The sequence below is a fragment of the Budorcas taxicolor genome, chromosome 3, assembly GCF_023091745.1.
Source record: "Budorcas taxicolor isolate Tak-1 chromosome 3, Takin1.1, whole genome shotgun sequence".
NCBI lineage: Eukaryota > Metazoa > Chordata > Mammalia > Artiodactyla > Bovidae > Budorcas > Budorcas taxicolor.
In genome coordinates, this window is record NC_068912.1 from 83718584 (window position 1) to 83734967 (window position 16384).

Genomic DNA, 16384 nt, shown 5'->3' on the forward strand with positions numbered 1-16384 from the left:
TTTTTAAAAATGTAAATATACACTGGTTTCAAGCACGCAAAGCCATTAGGCACAAAAAGATGTATTACTCAAGGGAATCTAAGATACAATTATTAGTGACAAAGAATGATGATGCTAGAAGTTGGCCAGCTTCTGCTTGGTAAGTCAGGTGCTGCAGAGGATACTTTTCGAAAGGTACCAACTCTTTCAACACCGAGGAGTATAAAATTTTCATCAGGGTGGGTGTAACCTCTGGGCCCATTAATGTCTAGAGCATTTTGTTCTTTGAACTGGAAAGGTTCCCAGCCTCCTCACTTGGCTCCTAGCTTTGTTCTGCTATATGAAGGATGATGGGACGTATATGACAGTTCTTGCATGGGCAGACTGTGTGAGGAGGAGTAATGGATGGGGAGAACAGAGATACAGACAGACAATGCTTTGTGGATTAAGTTCATTCTTCTCCTCATTACCCTAACTGGAGCAGAAGAAGTGGGAGCTGAAACTTCATTACTGGGGGTCAGGAACAGAACAACATCAATACCAGTTCTGATGGTTTGGGCTTACTTCCACTACATTACTAGAAATGGTATGTAGGCAGCAGCTCTGTAGGAGATCTGTCTTTTACTGTTTATTCACTTCACAGGACCAAAATAATTATCTTAAGATTTATGTGAACTTTAGGTTTCACAATATAAAACAAAGAGACTTCTTACTGGTGTGCAAAGATCTAAGACTGTTCACAGATCTCCATGTTCGGTGTACATATGACAGCCGCTGCCTGATTTAGGAGGGCACTCAAATGCACTTTTCACATTTTATTTTTTATGTCTCTCCAAATGGAAAAAGATCCCCTGGTCGATGTCATTCCTACTTTGAGGCTTTAATCACATCACTGCCTTTACCTGAAATGCCTTTCTTTATATTAAATCTATACCCTACTCATCCTTCTCAATAATCTCAACTATGTTTATTTCCCTTAATTAAAAAACTATATACTGATGTCTTCCAAATTCACATTTAGCTTAGATATTTTTCTGTACCTAGGATCTGCAAACCCAACACCTACATTATATTCCACTAGAGGTCTTAGCAATATTTTAAATAAAACAGAGTTCTTTGTTCCACTCAGTTCCCAAAGGATTCCATAGCCAACTTCCTCCCCACCTTAGTAAATATCAACAATATTCACCCAATTGTTTAACCAGGAACCTAAAGTCATTCTTGAACTCTCACCCCTCAACTGTATACCCAATCCATTAAGATGTCTTATTGATTCAACCTTTAAAATGTATCTTGAATGTTTGCATTTCTTTCCATCTATCCTAGTACAAGTTATCATCATTTTTTTTCTGAATTAAAGTAAAAACCTCCTATTTGGTCTCCCTACTTATACTCTTCATCCTCTGTCCATTCTTCACCCAGCAGTTATTACAGTTCTAAAATATAAATCTGATTATATTTCTACCCCCTGCTTAAGATCTTCCTACGATTCCTTAATGCATGAGGATCAAGTACAGAATTGTTAGGGAAGTTATCAGGCATTGATGAATCTGGCCCCAGCCCCCACCTTTGAACTTATCTTATTCTCACTGCTTCCTTACTCTGCTCAAACCCAGCTACACAGACCTTCTTTCCATTTCTCAGCTGAGCCAAGCTCCATCCACCTCATGGCCTTTTCTCGTCCTCTTTTTTGTTCTGAATACTTGGTGCTCAAATCCTTTGTCTGATTTTTTAAAAATTTCTTTTCCATAGGTCACAATAAATGTAATTTCTGGAAACAAGCATTCCATGACTTTCACTATATGCTTATAGCACCTATCTATAATCCTAGATCTGTTTACTTTCACAGTTTACTTAACTGGTTTGTATGCACATTGGTTTCAAATCTGTCTTCACCTTAGACAGTAAGCACTCCAAGGACAGGACTCATAACCTTCCTACTATTACATCACCTAAGGCAAACACAGTGCCTGGTTAACTGTCTGTACAGTAAGTGCCCTACATGTAAATGAGTTCTGTTCCTAGAACACATTCGTTAAGTCCAATTTGTTTGAAGTTCAACAAAGCCTAGGTATCCAACTAACATAATTGGCTATATAATACTCTATTGTAATAGGTTTATAATACTTTTCACAAAAATATATTAAAAAATACAAAAATAAAGAAAATACATTTAATCTTACAGTGTAGTACCTTAAAAAGTATAGTAACACAGTACAGCTGCCATACAGGGGCTGGCATCAAGTGAACAGGCAAGAAGAGCTACTAACTAGAGGAGGGAGAGGAGATGGGAGACAGGAAAGCTGAAGGATCATCAGCAATAGCAGACAGAGGGCAAGCTGCAGTTTCACTCACGGCTGACAGTGATGGAAAGCACATTTACATCTTTGAAAGTTCACAACTTGAAGATTCTTATGTAGGGTCCTTACTAAACACAGTTATTTTAAGGGACTTGCCTAGTGGTCAAGTGGATAACACTCTGCACTCCAATGAAGGAGGCCCAGTTTGATCCTGGGAACTAAGATGGCAAATACTGCAAATAAGCTGGCATGATGCAGCTAATGACTGCATGCTATAACCAGAGAAAGCCCATGCACTGTAACTAGAGGAGCTTGTGCACTACAATGAAGACCCCATGCAGTCAAAATAAAAAAAATAAAAATAAAATACATAAAGTAACGATCACTAATTTCAATAAGGAGACAGAAGTAGTTTCAGTTCTAGAACTACCACTGACTTTAAGATTCTGGGGAAATCACTTCTAAGAAAATCAGTTTCCTGACCTCTTAAGTAAGTAGGATGAACTGTAAAACTTCTAAGCTGACAAAAATTCTTTTGGAATAAGGCAGAACATAAAGAGATGAGGTCTAGGTCCCATTTCTTGCTTTCAGTCAGTCAGTTCCGTTGCTCAGTTGTGTCCGACTCTTTGTGACCCCATGGACTACAGCATGCCAGGCCTCCCTGTTCATCACCAACTCCCAGAGTTTACTCAAATTCATGTCCATTGAGCTGGGCTTTAACCTTTTAAAATTCTTGAATTATCTAGCACACCAGCCAAACCAAAGCAAAAGGGAGAAAACTAAAATCACAGACTGACATAGAGCATGAAGAATATGTCTGTTTCTTCTGACAGCATTATAGATGCCTTAAGCATGCACTATTATGTTAAGAGATGGCTGTTTTTTTCAGGGAGTACAATCCATTTCTCAGCAGTTTTCTCATACACAGAAGCAGCAATCAGTCACCCCTGGGTAAGTAACAGCATTTTTCCAGAGGTGATTTCCTTTCCCACTCAGTTTCCCCCAGGGAATAACACAATAGAGCTCAGCTCTAGCTTAGAACTGAAAGCCAACAGGACATGTCTGCTCCAGATTCAGAGCCCATGGGGCAGAATTTGGCAGTAATTAAGCAGATGGCCTTTCATATCTCTTTCAAAGGTTACAGGCATTAAAAATATAGCTGCACATAAGTTTTTATTGAGAAATAATGATTAACTGGACCAAGTTATCACTTCATAATTTAATAATTTCCCCCCCAAACAGTATGACTTTAATGGCTTTTAAAGTCCATATTAATTTTTTTAAACCTCGCAGAATAGAAAACTTCAGTGGAGACAGGAAAGCTGCTATAAGAAGTTACAGTTCATAATCCTTCACAATCCACTCATGAGTGAGTGTTCACAGACACTGTCATCAGGGGAGTGATTTTTTTTAACTGGAGTATAATTGTTTTGTGTGTGTTGGTCGCTTAGTCATGTCTGACTCTTTGCGATCCTATGGACTGTGGCCTGCCAGGCCCCTCTGTCCATGGGATTCTCCAGGCAAGAATATTGGAGAAGATTGCTATACCCTCCTCCAGGGTATCTTCCCCACCCAGAGATGGAACCCATGTCTCCTGCATTGCAGGCAGATTCTTTACTATCTGAGCTATAGGGAAGTCCCTAATAATAATAATAATTGCTTTACAATGTTGTATTAGTTTTTGCTGTACAACAATGTGAATCAGCTATATATGTGTATGTGTGTGTGTGTATATACACATATATCCACTCTCTCTTGGCCTCCCTCCCACTGTCCCCATCTCACCCCTCTATGTCATCACAGAGCACTGAGCTGAGCTCCCTGTTCTATACAGTAGCTTCCCACTAGCTAGCTATTTTACACATGGTAGTGTGTTCATGTCACTCTCATTCTCTCAATTCATGCCACCCTCTTCTTCTCCCTCTGGTGTCCACAAATCTGTTCTCTACATCTGTGTCTCTATTCCTGCCCTGCAAATAGGTTCATAGTACCATTTTTCTGGATTGCATATATATGTATTCTTCTTCTTCTAAGTCGCTTCAGTTGTGTCTGACTCTGTGTGACCCCATAGACGGCAGCCCACCAGGCTCCCCCATCTCTGGGATTCTCTAGGCAAGAACACTGGAGTGGGTTGCCATTTCCTTCTCCAATGCATGAAAGTGAAAAGTCAAAGTGAAGTTGCTCAGTCATGTCCGACTCTTCGCGACCCCGTGGACTGCAGCCTACCAGGCTCCTCCATCCATGGAATTTTCCAGGCAAGAGTACTGGAGTGGGGTGCCATTGCCTTCTCCATATATATGTATTAATATATGATATTTGTTTTTCTCTTTCTGACTTACTTCACTCTGCATGACAGACAAGACAACAATTTTAAAGAGAAAGAAGTGGGAAGAAGGAAACTAAAGGAGAGAAAGCAGTTATGCTTCACAAGGACAGTTAGCCTGAAAGACTTCTGGGGATCCTCTGACCTCTCATAGTCCATGATTCACAAGGAATGAAATCTGTTTGCTTCATAATTAACTTTTCATTTCCAGTATAATCAACACAAATTTCTTATATCTTGGTGCCCCATACAGCACATAATCAGAAATTGTAGTTGAAGTTATTCGCTGGTATTTTCATTTATTTATTTTGCATGATTTGTATCTTTTTAAAAGTTCATTTTATTGAAGCATAGTTGATTTACAATGTTGTATGAATTTCTACTACAAAGCAAAGTGATACAGTTATATGAATATGGTTATTCATAGAGGTTCCTCAAAAAACTAAAAACAGAGTTGCCATATAATCCTGCTTATATCCAGAGGGGAGATTATATATATGTATATATATAAAATATAGATATATATACATCCTTTTTCATATTCTTTTCTATTATGATATTCTGATATAATTTCTATTATTATAGAATACTGAATATAGTTCCTTATGCTATATATTAGGACTTGATTGTTTATTCTCTATATAATACCTTGCATCTGTGAATCCCAAACTCCCAATCCATCTCTCTCCAAAGCCCTATCCCCTTGGCCACCACAAGTCTGTTCTCTGTGTCTGTGAGTCTGTTCCTGCTTTGTAGATAAGTTCATTTGAGTTATATTTTAGATTCCACATATAAGTGACCTCAGTGTGGTATTTGTCTTTTTCTTTATGACTTCATTTAGAATGTAATCTCTAGGTCCATCCATGTTGTTCCCAATGACATTGTTTCATCCTTTTTGATGATTGAGTAATATTCCATTGTATAAATATTCTTTATCCATTTATCTATGAATGGATATCTGGGTTGTTTCCATGTCTTGGCTATTGTAAGTAGTGCTACAATGAACACTGGGGTGCATTCATCTTTTTGAATTATAGTTTTCTCTGGATACACGCCCAGGAGTGGGATTGCAGGGTCATATAGCAACTCTATTTTTAGTTTTTTGAGGAACTTCCATTCTTTTTTCTATAGCAGCTACACCAATTTACATTCCCTGTTGAGGATGTAACAGTTGTTGGCAGACAGACAGTGGACTTCTATCATGGATAAAAGTGAGATTTCCAAGGTATGGAAGCCTATATAGGTATGTCCTTATCACTGGACTTGCCATGCTCTATTAAAATTATTTGTGCTATTCTCTCTCCTTTTTAAACACAGAGATAGGGTCTTATTTCTTTATGTCCTCTGCTTGTAGCAGAATACCTAGGAGAGAGTAAGTATGCTATAAATGTCTGTTGAGTAAAAGAGGTCTTAACAAGCAGGAAAAGATATGAAGCAGAACTATCAAAGGTGTGCCCTATGCTTTCCAAGCTTCTTCACCAATTAGTGACAATGTGCTGGCTGCAGTCAGCCAGCAATTGGTACTTACCAAATTAATGAACATTTCTTGGGGTGTCTGCCCAACTCACAGTGATTCCGTGGATGGTCTATACTTTGTAACACTAACAGTTGACCTCACCTTCAGTGGATTTAAGAAGCAGACATCTGTCTCATTTTAAGCAGATGAGATTCTCTCTCCCAGGGGCTGAAAATTTAGAACAGACTCAGGGACTCAAGAGTGTGGTATCTAGAAAATACCTCACTAAACAATGAGGTTAGAACTTCCTTCTGGTGATGTCTCTGGAGTTGCTCTGGTTCCTTCTCTTCAGAGTCTCAGCTGCATGACTTTTTCTTAAGAGTCCACAAGATATCCTTGCATTCTTACAATAAATTCTCCTTTTAATTTACACTAGCTAGAGTTTAATTGATTGCAGCTCAACAATACAGCTCTGAATTTATTTTGAATATATTCATTGGTTTATTTAACAAATATTTATGTTATGAAAGCAAAGATGAATAAAACATGATTCCTACCTTTGATGATGTTAGCAATTAGTGAGGAACACAGCTAAGTAAACAGACAATTATGACAGTGGAATTTCTATCTAGGGACTATCAGTGTAGTTTTTCTCCAAAAGGATACTAGGAACATACCCAATTTCAGTTTTTTGTTTGCAGAATATATTTATATTTATGACAAAGATATATTCTGGATCCTGATGTCAATTCAATGCTGTTATATTCACATTGGTAAAAATCATGCAATATGTATTGGGCAGAATTCTAAGAGGTCTCCCAAGACACCTGCTTTCTGGCTTATAGGTTGTAAATAGGATGAATTTCACTTCCATGATTAGGTTATATTACATAGCACTGATGACCTTAAGATAAAGGCAGATTACCATGTTGGGCAAGACCTAATCACATGTCTCCTTTAAATCTGGAAATTTCACTCTTTGGAGCCTACTAACTTTAGAGATTGTCTTGATCTCTAAAGTTAGTAGGCTGACCTACAAGAATTCTAAGGAATGTCAGGAGGTCGGAGATAGAAAGTCAGAGATTACAAGTATCATCTCTGGCTTGAGGATAAAAGGGGCCTCATGACAAATAATGTGAATGACCGTTAAAAACTAAGAGAAATCTCCAACTAAGAACCAACAAGGAACCTCCATACTGTACCAAAACCTGATCTAAAAGGATATGTGTGGGTGAATGCTAAGTTGCTTCAGTCATGTCCGACTATTTGTGACCCAGTGGACTGTGGCCCACCAGGCTCCTCTGTCCAGGGGATTCTCCAGGCAAGAATACTGGAGTGGGGAAAAGATAAAGGCACCCCAACTGCCGGGGGCCAGCATGAGGAACTCCGCCCATGGCAAAGGTCATGAGGAAGGCTTGGCATACACAAAGGCATGATCAAGCCTCAGGAAACCCCCTGTTCCTGAGCATCTAACCCCAAAACCAGAGTCTGTTTTATGCCCTCACCTACACCTCTGACTTTACGGGGGGCTCTCCCCCATAACCGTTTCTCTTGGAGAAGGAGTAAACGTGCAGCTCCAAGGCAATAAAAATTCCTGGGCGTGACAAGAGTGTTTCCGCTTACGGACTCCTCTGAAGGTTATCTAGCCCGCCTGTATAGGTTCGTCCAGCCACATGTGATTGTTTACAGCCTCCCAACCTGAGAGGCACGAGATGTTTTAGACTTACCAAAGGCAAATTCTTTTGGGGAGTTAGAAATTATTAGTATAATGGGTTGCTTAGGAATTATATTGGTGAAGGGTTTTTCATTTGTTGTGTCAATAATTGCTGCTAATTCCCTGCCCTGAGTGTAACAAGGGTGTCTTAGGTCAAACCTCTCTGCTGACAGACTAGCTTGTGTGACAGGATTATCCATACTCCTGCCACTACACACATGATTGTTTACTACCTCTCAACCATAAACAGCACAGAGAGGTTTGGAGTATTTTGAAAGTCTTAATTAGCATAGGGCTTTTCTCATTGTTGAGTCAATGATTGCCGCCAGGCCTCCATATCTTAGGCACCTGGGAATATATTAATCAATGTATTTGGAATATAGAAAAGGACATATAGTAGTTTTTAAGGTTAGCAATACTAGACTTTTTGAGTTAATGAATTTTCTCTTTTGTAATAGATCACTGTACTTTGTTATAAATCACTGTGTCCTTGCTATGTAAAAATGTAACTTTATCACTATCTTAAGACTAAATAGATCTTAAGGGGAGCATTGGTGAAAGGATTTTCATTTGTTGGGCTGATGTTTGCTGCTAAATCTCCATATTCCCTGCCCTTATAATGATATAACTAACATATAGAAGAAATAAGTATTAACCTTTAAGCATATAGGAGAAATAAGTATTAACCTTTAAGATTAATCATGTTAACCTTGGGTTAAATAAATTCCTTTCTTGATTGTAACTCACTAAACCCTCACCCTATAGGAATGTAACTTTATTTGGAGGGTGGTGCCTGGTTTAAGAAAAAACACCCTTGGAAGAAATAAGTTTTTTGGTTATCAGAAAGAAAGGATCATAAAATGTCAGCAGGTCTCACTCATGGCCAGAAGATGATGTAAAATCCCTAAGACCTTTTTATGTGAAGCACCTGATTTTGATAAAGGTCAGGACTGCTGACCCCTGCGTGACTCTGTATTCATCCCTATGTGTAACAGAAGGTATATAAGCAAACCCCAAAATGAAGAAATCGGATCAGTTTCTGAAAAGACTGATTCCCCCATGTTGTTTCTTTCTTGCTCTCCATTTCTCTGGCTGAATTCCCATCTGGAGCATGGATGCTATTGCATGTAAACCAAGTTATTCAGCCTCTTTTTCTCCACTAATTTTCCTACTACACTATCCGTTTCTAATCTCTCTATATATCTGTAATTAAATATGTATTTTTCCAAGGACGCTGACTCCATCCCCACCTTCGAATCACCCTGTATCCACTGGGGCTGGACCCCGGCACCCAATGTTCACTACAGCACTGTTTACAACAGCCAAGACATGGAAGCAGCCTAAATGTCAACTGACAGAGGGATGGATAAAGAAAATGTAGTACATGTATACAATAGAGTATTACTCAGACAAGAAAAAGAATGAAAGAAATGATACAAATGAACTTAAAAAACAGAAAGAGACTCACAGACTTAGAGAATGAACTTATGGTTGCAGCGGGAACGAACAGGGAGAAGGGATAGTTGGGAGTTTGGGATGGACATGTATACACTGCTATATCCATTTTAGGATAACCAACAAGCAAATACAAGGGGAAAATGTGGAAGCAGTGACAGATTTTCTTTTCTTGGGCTCCAAAATCATTGCAGACAGTGACTGCAACCATGAAATTAAAAGACTTTTGCTCCTTGGAAAAAAGGCTATGACAAACTTATGACAGTATATTAAAAAGCAGAGACATCCCTTTTCTAACAAAGGTCTGTATAGTCAAAGTTATGGTTTTTTTCTGTCAGGTACAGACATGAACGCTGGACAATAAAGAAGGCTTAGTGCCAAAAAATTGATGCTTTCAAATTGTGGTGCAGAAGACTCTTGAGAGTCTCTTGGACTACAAGGAGATCAAACCAGTCAATACTAAAGGTAATAAACCCTGAATATTCATTGGAAAGACTGATGCTGAAGCTTAATTTCCAATAATTTGTCCACCTAATGTGATGAGCCGACTCATTGGAAAAGATCTCCTTGATGCTGGGAAAGATAGAAGGCAAAAGGAGAAGAGGGTGGGCAGAGAATGAGATGGTTAGATAGCTTCAGTGACTCAATGGACATGAGTTTGAGCAGACTCCAGAAGATAGTGAAGGACCGGGGAGCCTGGCATGTTGTAGTCCATAGGGTCACAAAGAACCATGGCAACTGAAGAAAAAAAACAAGGACAAGCACAGGGAACTCTATTCAGTGTTATAGGGCAGCCTGGATGAAAGGGGTGTTTGGGGGTGAATGGACACATGTATAGTAGCAGTAGTAGTAGACGCTGAGCTGTGCCTGACTCTGAGACCCCACAGACTGTAACCCACCAGGCTCTTCTGTCCATGGGTTTTTCCATGGAGTGGGTTGCCATTTCCTTCTCCAGGATACATGCATACATATGACTAAAACTATCACAACATTATTAATTGCTTATACCCCAAGACAAAATAAAAAGTTTAAAAGAAAAAAAAAAAAGAACCAACAAGGAAATAAACTTAAGAAGAATGAGCCTGGAAGTGAATTTCTCCCCAAGGCTCCAGAAGAGAAGTCAATCTAGCCAGCATCTTGATTTCTGCTTTGTGATATGTTAAATAGAGAGCCCAACCCCTCTGTGTCAGACTTCTGACCTACTGAACTACCAGATAATAAATGTGTGTTGGTCTAAGCCATTAAATTTGTGGTAGTTTGTTACACAATGAGAAAAGTAATACATAGCAAAATGTATTGATTTGGAAAACGTGATCACCAAAAGCATAACTTTTGAGTTCTTACCATGTACCACTGTTCTTTTTTATACGTTAACTCATTTAACCTTCATAACAGCTCTAAGTGGTAGTTACAATTATTTTCTTTACTTTACACAGAGATTAAGATACTGACTAAAGTCTCAAAGCTAATAAATAGCAAGCTGAGGCCCCAGCTATCTGGTTTCAAAACCTACTCTTTTAACTATTGTGTTATGGTGTTTCCCATTTTAATAGCTTGACCCAAAGCCACAAATATCTTCTTCTCTCATATACCCAAGCTATTATCCCCAGATCTACCTTGGGGAAAAGTTCCACTGGGTCACAATTTACTCATAAATTTATTTCATAATTTTCTTCAAGATGAAAATCCGGTGCAGAGTTCTAAGTTTGTTCACTCTGACTTGATCAACTTTTCTTACTCAAGTTTGGAGTGGATTTCCCTGGTGGCTCAGACGGTAAAGCATCTGCCTACAATGTGGGAGACCTGGGTTTGATCCCTGGGTTGGGAAGATCCTCTGGAGAAGGAAACGGCAACCCACTCCAGTACTCATGCCTGGAAAATCCCATGGACAGAGGAGCCTGATAGGCTACAGTCCATGGGGTTGCAAAGAGTCAGATATGACTGAGCGACTAAAAAAGAAAAAACTTTGGAGTGTCACATCTACATTATCCATCCCTCATATAAATATAATGACTATACAATGCTTTGAAATATTCATTGTGCTTGATAGTGCAGGTTGGGTGGTGAACAGTACGATGGAGTGTAATTCTCCCAGTAGTCTCCTGCGATAGTAATTAGGGATATTCATAAATCCTCTGGCTTGTGTTTTTCTTCACCTTTAAAATGGAACCAGTACTTGATTAACTATGTTTGCTTTTCTGCCCTGGTGATTATGGAAACACAAGCTGAGATGGAACTTCTGTTGACTGGGTACTTGAAGGACCGTAGTGAGCAGAGAGGCCCCCTTGCTGAGCCCAGGTGGACATGTAACTTGAGAAAGAAATAAATCTTTGTTGTTTTAAGCCACTGAGATTTGGGCTGCTAGTTACCGAAGCATAACTGAGTCTATCCTGACTCAAATATGTCTTAAACAAGTTTATTCTATAACTTTTCCCCCCCAATATCATGCTTATACTTAAATCAGAATAGCTAAAATCTGGAAACAACACAAATATCCACCTTCAGCAGGATGGATCATCAAATTGTGGAATGTTCACAGATTGGGGTGGTATTCCTCAATAATTTAAGGAACTATTGATATACATGACAACAAGGATAAATCTTTTAAAAATTATATAAAATGAAAAAAACCAGACACAAAATAATAGATGCTGTTTGATTTTTTTTTTTTTTCATGAAGCTCAAGAAAAGTTAAAATGAATCTTTGGTGACAGAAATCAGAAGTGTTGGTTCTGGGAGGAGGAACTAACTGGAAAGGAGCACCAGGAAACTTGCCAGGGTGAATGAATTTCTTATATTTTTGTTTTGAGTGATGGCTACACAGGCATATATTTTATATTATCAAAACTCAACAAATTGAACACTTAAAATCTATTGCTTTGAGTAGAAATTATACCCTAGTTAAAAAATGAATTCAGGATTATCTATAGTGTAAGACAACTAGGTGCTATTCTGGAAAGAAATCCAGTCCTAAGGACACCTAGGTAGATGTACAGTTCTATCTTCAGTTCCATCAGTAAGACATAAACAATATACTAAGCAACTTTAAAAAAATCTTACTTCTTAATCTATAAAATTAGGATAATATATTCTAATAGAATTAAGGGATAATATGTCAAACACTAAAGCATAGTAACAATGTTGTTGTTCTTATTTAGTCACTAACTCATGTCCAGCTCTTTGCGACCCCATGGACTGTAGCCAGCCAGGCTCCTCCGTCCACAGGATGTCCCAGGAAAAGAATTTTGGAGTGGGTTGTCATTTCCTTCCAGGGGATCTTCCTGACCCCGTGTTTGAACCTTATCTCATAGTAACAATAGTTTACATTCAATGTTTTATAATATAAATTTAAGTCTCAAATGCTCACATCAAGCAAAGTTCTCAGTTACTCTTAATTCATTCAACCATCAACCCTTATACCCATAGAGATTACCAAGTCTGAAGGATTCATTCTAAAGATTTCATTCTTTTTTTCCTCTTTTGTTCTGATCCTATGTCACCATCTAATTCAAATACTTTTCACGTTAACAACAGTGTCCCTGCTGGTTTCCTTGCTCTGCTTTCTGTGTGTCTCAGTCAATTCAAATCACTCCCTTCTCAACTGTGGAAACCCCTCTGTGCAACCAAGCCTGCAAATATACTGTGAATAACCCAACAGCATAGAGGTCCCTCTTTTGGTGCTTGCTTTGCTTGATGTAGAGTTATATATGTGCATGTCTTATATAGTATTTGAGATACCGTAGGTACTCAATAAATACTGAAATTTGTTCATGCAGTTTGGACATTTTTTTTCCCTATGTAAATATTCTCAGGTAGCATTAACTAGCTCTTGCTGTATCCACTTCTGTAACAGTAATCTCTCTCTCCTCTGAATTTCTAAACTGCTTACATGGGTTTTCTCAGCAACTTTTTTCTGTTCTTCTAATACCTCACTGTATTCTTATAAGTATACACATGTCACATACAGAGATTTGTTGATAAAAACCCTTTATGTTTATATCTTATCCCTCAAACTTGTAATCATAATTAAACTGTAGTAAGAGATTTCAATAACATGCTATTTGAAGCATCAATCCAGCAATCATTGACTAATGCCTTAGGATTAAATATGAGATTCTCTCTCTAACATAATCTCTAAAAGAATGCTACAAATTGTAGTTGAAAGAAAGATTAATGAGATATGAAGAAAATGTATTTATCCTTCAGGAAAAGACACTGAGCCTATGACAAAAATTTCTGAATGATGAAAAAAAGACATCTGATGTAATGAGCTGTATGTGCCTGCATGCATTTGTAGAATTCCATGACTTTCAATTTATTAGGGTCTGAGATATCTCCAAGGAGCCATTTTCCTTCTTTTAAAAGTAAAAATGTGTTCCATCCTAAAATGTATACGGAATAGCCAAAACAATCCTGAAAAAAAAGAACAAAGTTGGAGGTTTCACCCTTCCTAATTTCACAATACGATGCTATAGTAATCAAAACAATGTAGTACTGGCTTAAGAACAAACACATAAACCAATGGAATAAATAGGAAGCCCTGAAATAAATCTCGAATGCAGGGGCAAATGATTCCAACAAGGGCTCCAGGATTATTCAATGGGAGAATGGATGATCTTTTCAACAAATGGTACAGGGAAACCTGGATATCCACATGCAAAAGACTGAAGTTGGATTATTCCCCTACAGCATATACAAAAATTAACTCAAAATGGATCAAAGACCTAAACATAAGAGCTAAAATTATAAAACTGTTACAAGAAAACATGGGGAAATTCATGACATTGGATTTGGCAATGATGCAATATCTTGGATCTGACACCAAAAGCCCAAGCAATAGCAAATAGATAAATTGGACTACATTAACATGAAAAACTCAGTGGATCAACAGAGTGGAAAAGACAATCTATGGAATGAGAGAAAACTTTTGCAAATCATATATCTGATGATGAGTTAATATCCAGAATACATAAAAGAATTCCTAAACTCACCAACAAAACAACCTGACTAAAAGACAGGCAATGACTTGAAAAGATCTCTCTCCAAAGAATAAGTCATACCCAATAGTCATACCCAGCTACTATCAAAAAAAGAAAGAAAGAAAATAGTAAGAGTTGATGAGGTTGTAGAGAAACTGGAACCCTTGCCTACAGTCAGTAGGAATGCAGTACAGTGCAGTTGCTATGGGAAATATAGTAGTTCCTCAAAAAATTAAAAGTAGAATTGTCACGTAATTCAGCAATTTCACTTCTGGATATATATGGAAAAGAATTGAGAATAGAGTCTCAAACAGACATCTGTACACTCATGTTCATAGTACTATTATTCACAATAGTTAAAAAGTCGAAGCAACCCAAGTGTTTCTCAACAGATGAATGGACAAATACAATGGGACATCATTCAGTTTTAAAAAAGGAAGATAATTCTGACATATGCTGCAACATGGATGAACCTTGAAAACATTGTGATAAGTGAAATAAGCCAGTAGCAAAAGGATAAATACTGTATGAGCCCACTTTTACAAGGTATCCAGTGTAGTTAAATTCAGAAAGCAGAAAGATAGTTGCCAGGAGGTGGGGGGAACGAGAGAATGGGTGTTACTTGTCAATGGGTATGGGGTTTCAGTTTTGCAAGGTATAAACTGTTTTGTAGATAGATGGTGGTGATGGTTGTACAATAATATGAATATACTTAATGCTACTTAATTGTACACTTAAAAATGGCTAATAAGGTGGATTTTACGTTATGCATATTTTATCACAATTTAAAAAATTGACTAAGACAAAAAAGTACAAGTGTGATGAGAATACATTTGAATTACATTATCACTTAAAATCATTTTGTCTTCAGAACAGATCTGGTCTTGCCTCTTGGAAATTCATTTTCACTAAAGCCGTAGAATCTTATTTCATGTCAACAAAATAGCATTATATCAAAAGTAGAAGCTATGTGCCTGAATTCAACCTGGATTCCTAAGTAAGTTGATTTAATTTTGTGCAACCTGTTCTGTATAGAATGATTACTACTACAGTCTGGAGCCTAGCACATTGTTTAGGTGCATATACACACAAAGCTGCATATATGAGGAACATATGAATACAACTAAACAGGCCTAGATAATTTTTTTTCTGACTGTACTAAAAATAGTGATGTCAGATACTTGAGGATGGAAAAAATAAAATCTATATTTGCCATATTAATTGAAACATGACAATAAATTAACATTCATCCAGGAAAGTTCTATGCAAATGAACCAGCAGTAACAGGTAATACAAAGCAGATCATTACATCTCAGTGGGAGCAAAACTCCTTTCTGAAAAGATTCCAGGAGATATTTCTAACCATATGAACACACTAAACAGTTTCTAATTCCCAACTGGAAGAAACCACCAAAATAGCTGACCATGCTGAATCTGAAATAAATGTCCAACGACAGTGGATTTATGACCTCTATTTCCTTGGCATTCCAAACAATGTCAATCACTAATGAGGGCTGCTGGGAGTAACTCAGCATCTAAATCCACGGTTTGCAAAGGTGGCCCCAGGCAAGTTCTAAATAATGATTGCCAACTGTACAGAGGAAAAGTTGACTCAAATTATCTCACAGTGCAGGTTGGTGCGAGAGTTAATATGGGAGTTTTAGGACTGGATGGGATAAATGATAGCCTATCAAGTTTCTCATAGAGACTCTTTCTAAAGACAGTGCAGTAGATACTCACAGCCACTCTCTTCATCCTGTCAGGAACAGCCTGAATGTTGTTCAGACATCCAATCCTCACCAAAAGGCCATGAACTATAAAAGGTGACTCTTCCTACCAAGTATAAAACTGAGTAAAATACTGCTTGATTTCTCTGAAATCATCGTAGTAATCTCATTTCAAGAGCCAGTAGCAGTGGTAACTTGTCATATTGGGGATCCCCAGGAGGGACTTGTTTCGAGGTCTTATGGTTCTGCTAAGGATGTCTGAAGGACAATATCTTTTCAGGATCATGGCTAAAAGCTAACATGTGACATGCATATAAGCAGAGGGAACTTGCACTGGTTGTTCACGACTTGTTCAGAGAGCTCTAATTTTATCATCCTTCCTATTCATTAGGACTCTTTGGCAGCAAGCAATAGAAAGTAATTTAGGCCAACTTAAGCTCAATGGCAACCC

The 16384-nt window shown here is 37.9% G+C and overlaps 1 protein-coding gene across 1 annotated transcript in view; it reads right to left on the minus strand.

The window, feature by feature from the left end:
- The window catches only part of PATJ (PATJ crumbs cell polarity complex component), a 371645-nt gene that overhangs the window by 119440 nt on the left and 235821 nt on the right, over positions 1 to 16384 (minus strand). The window lies entirely within an intron of this gene.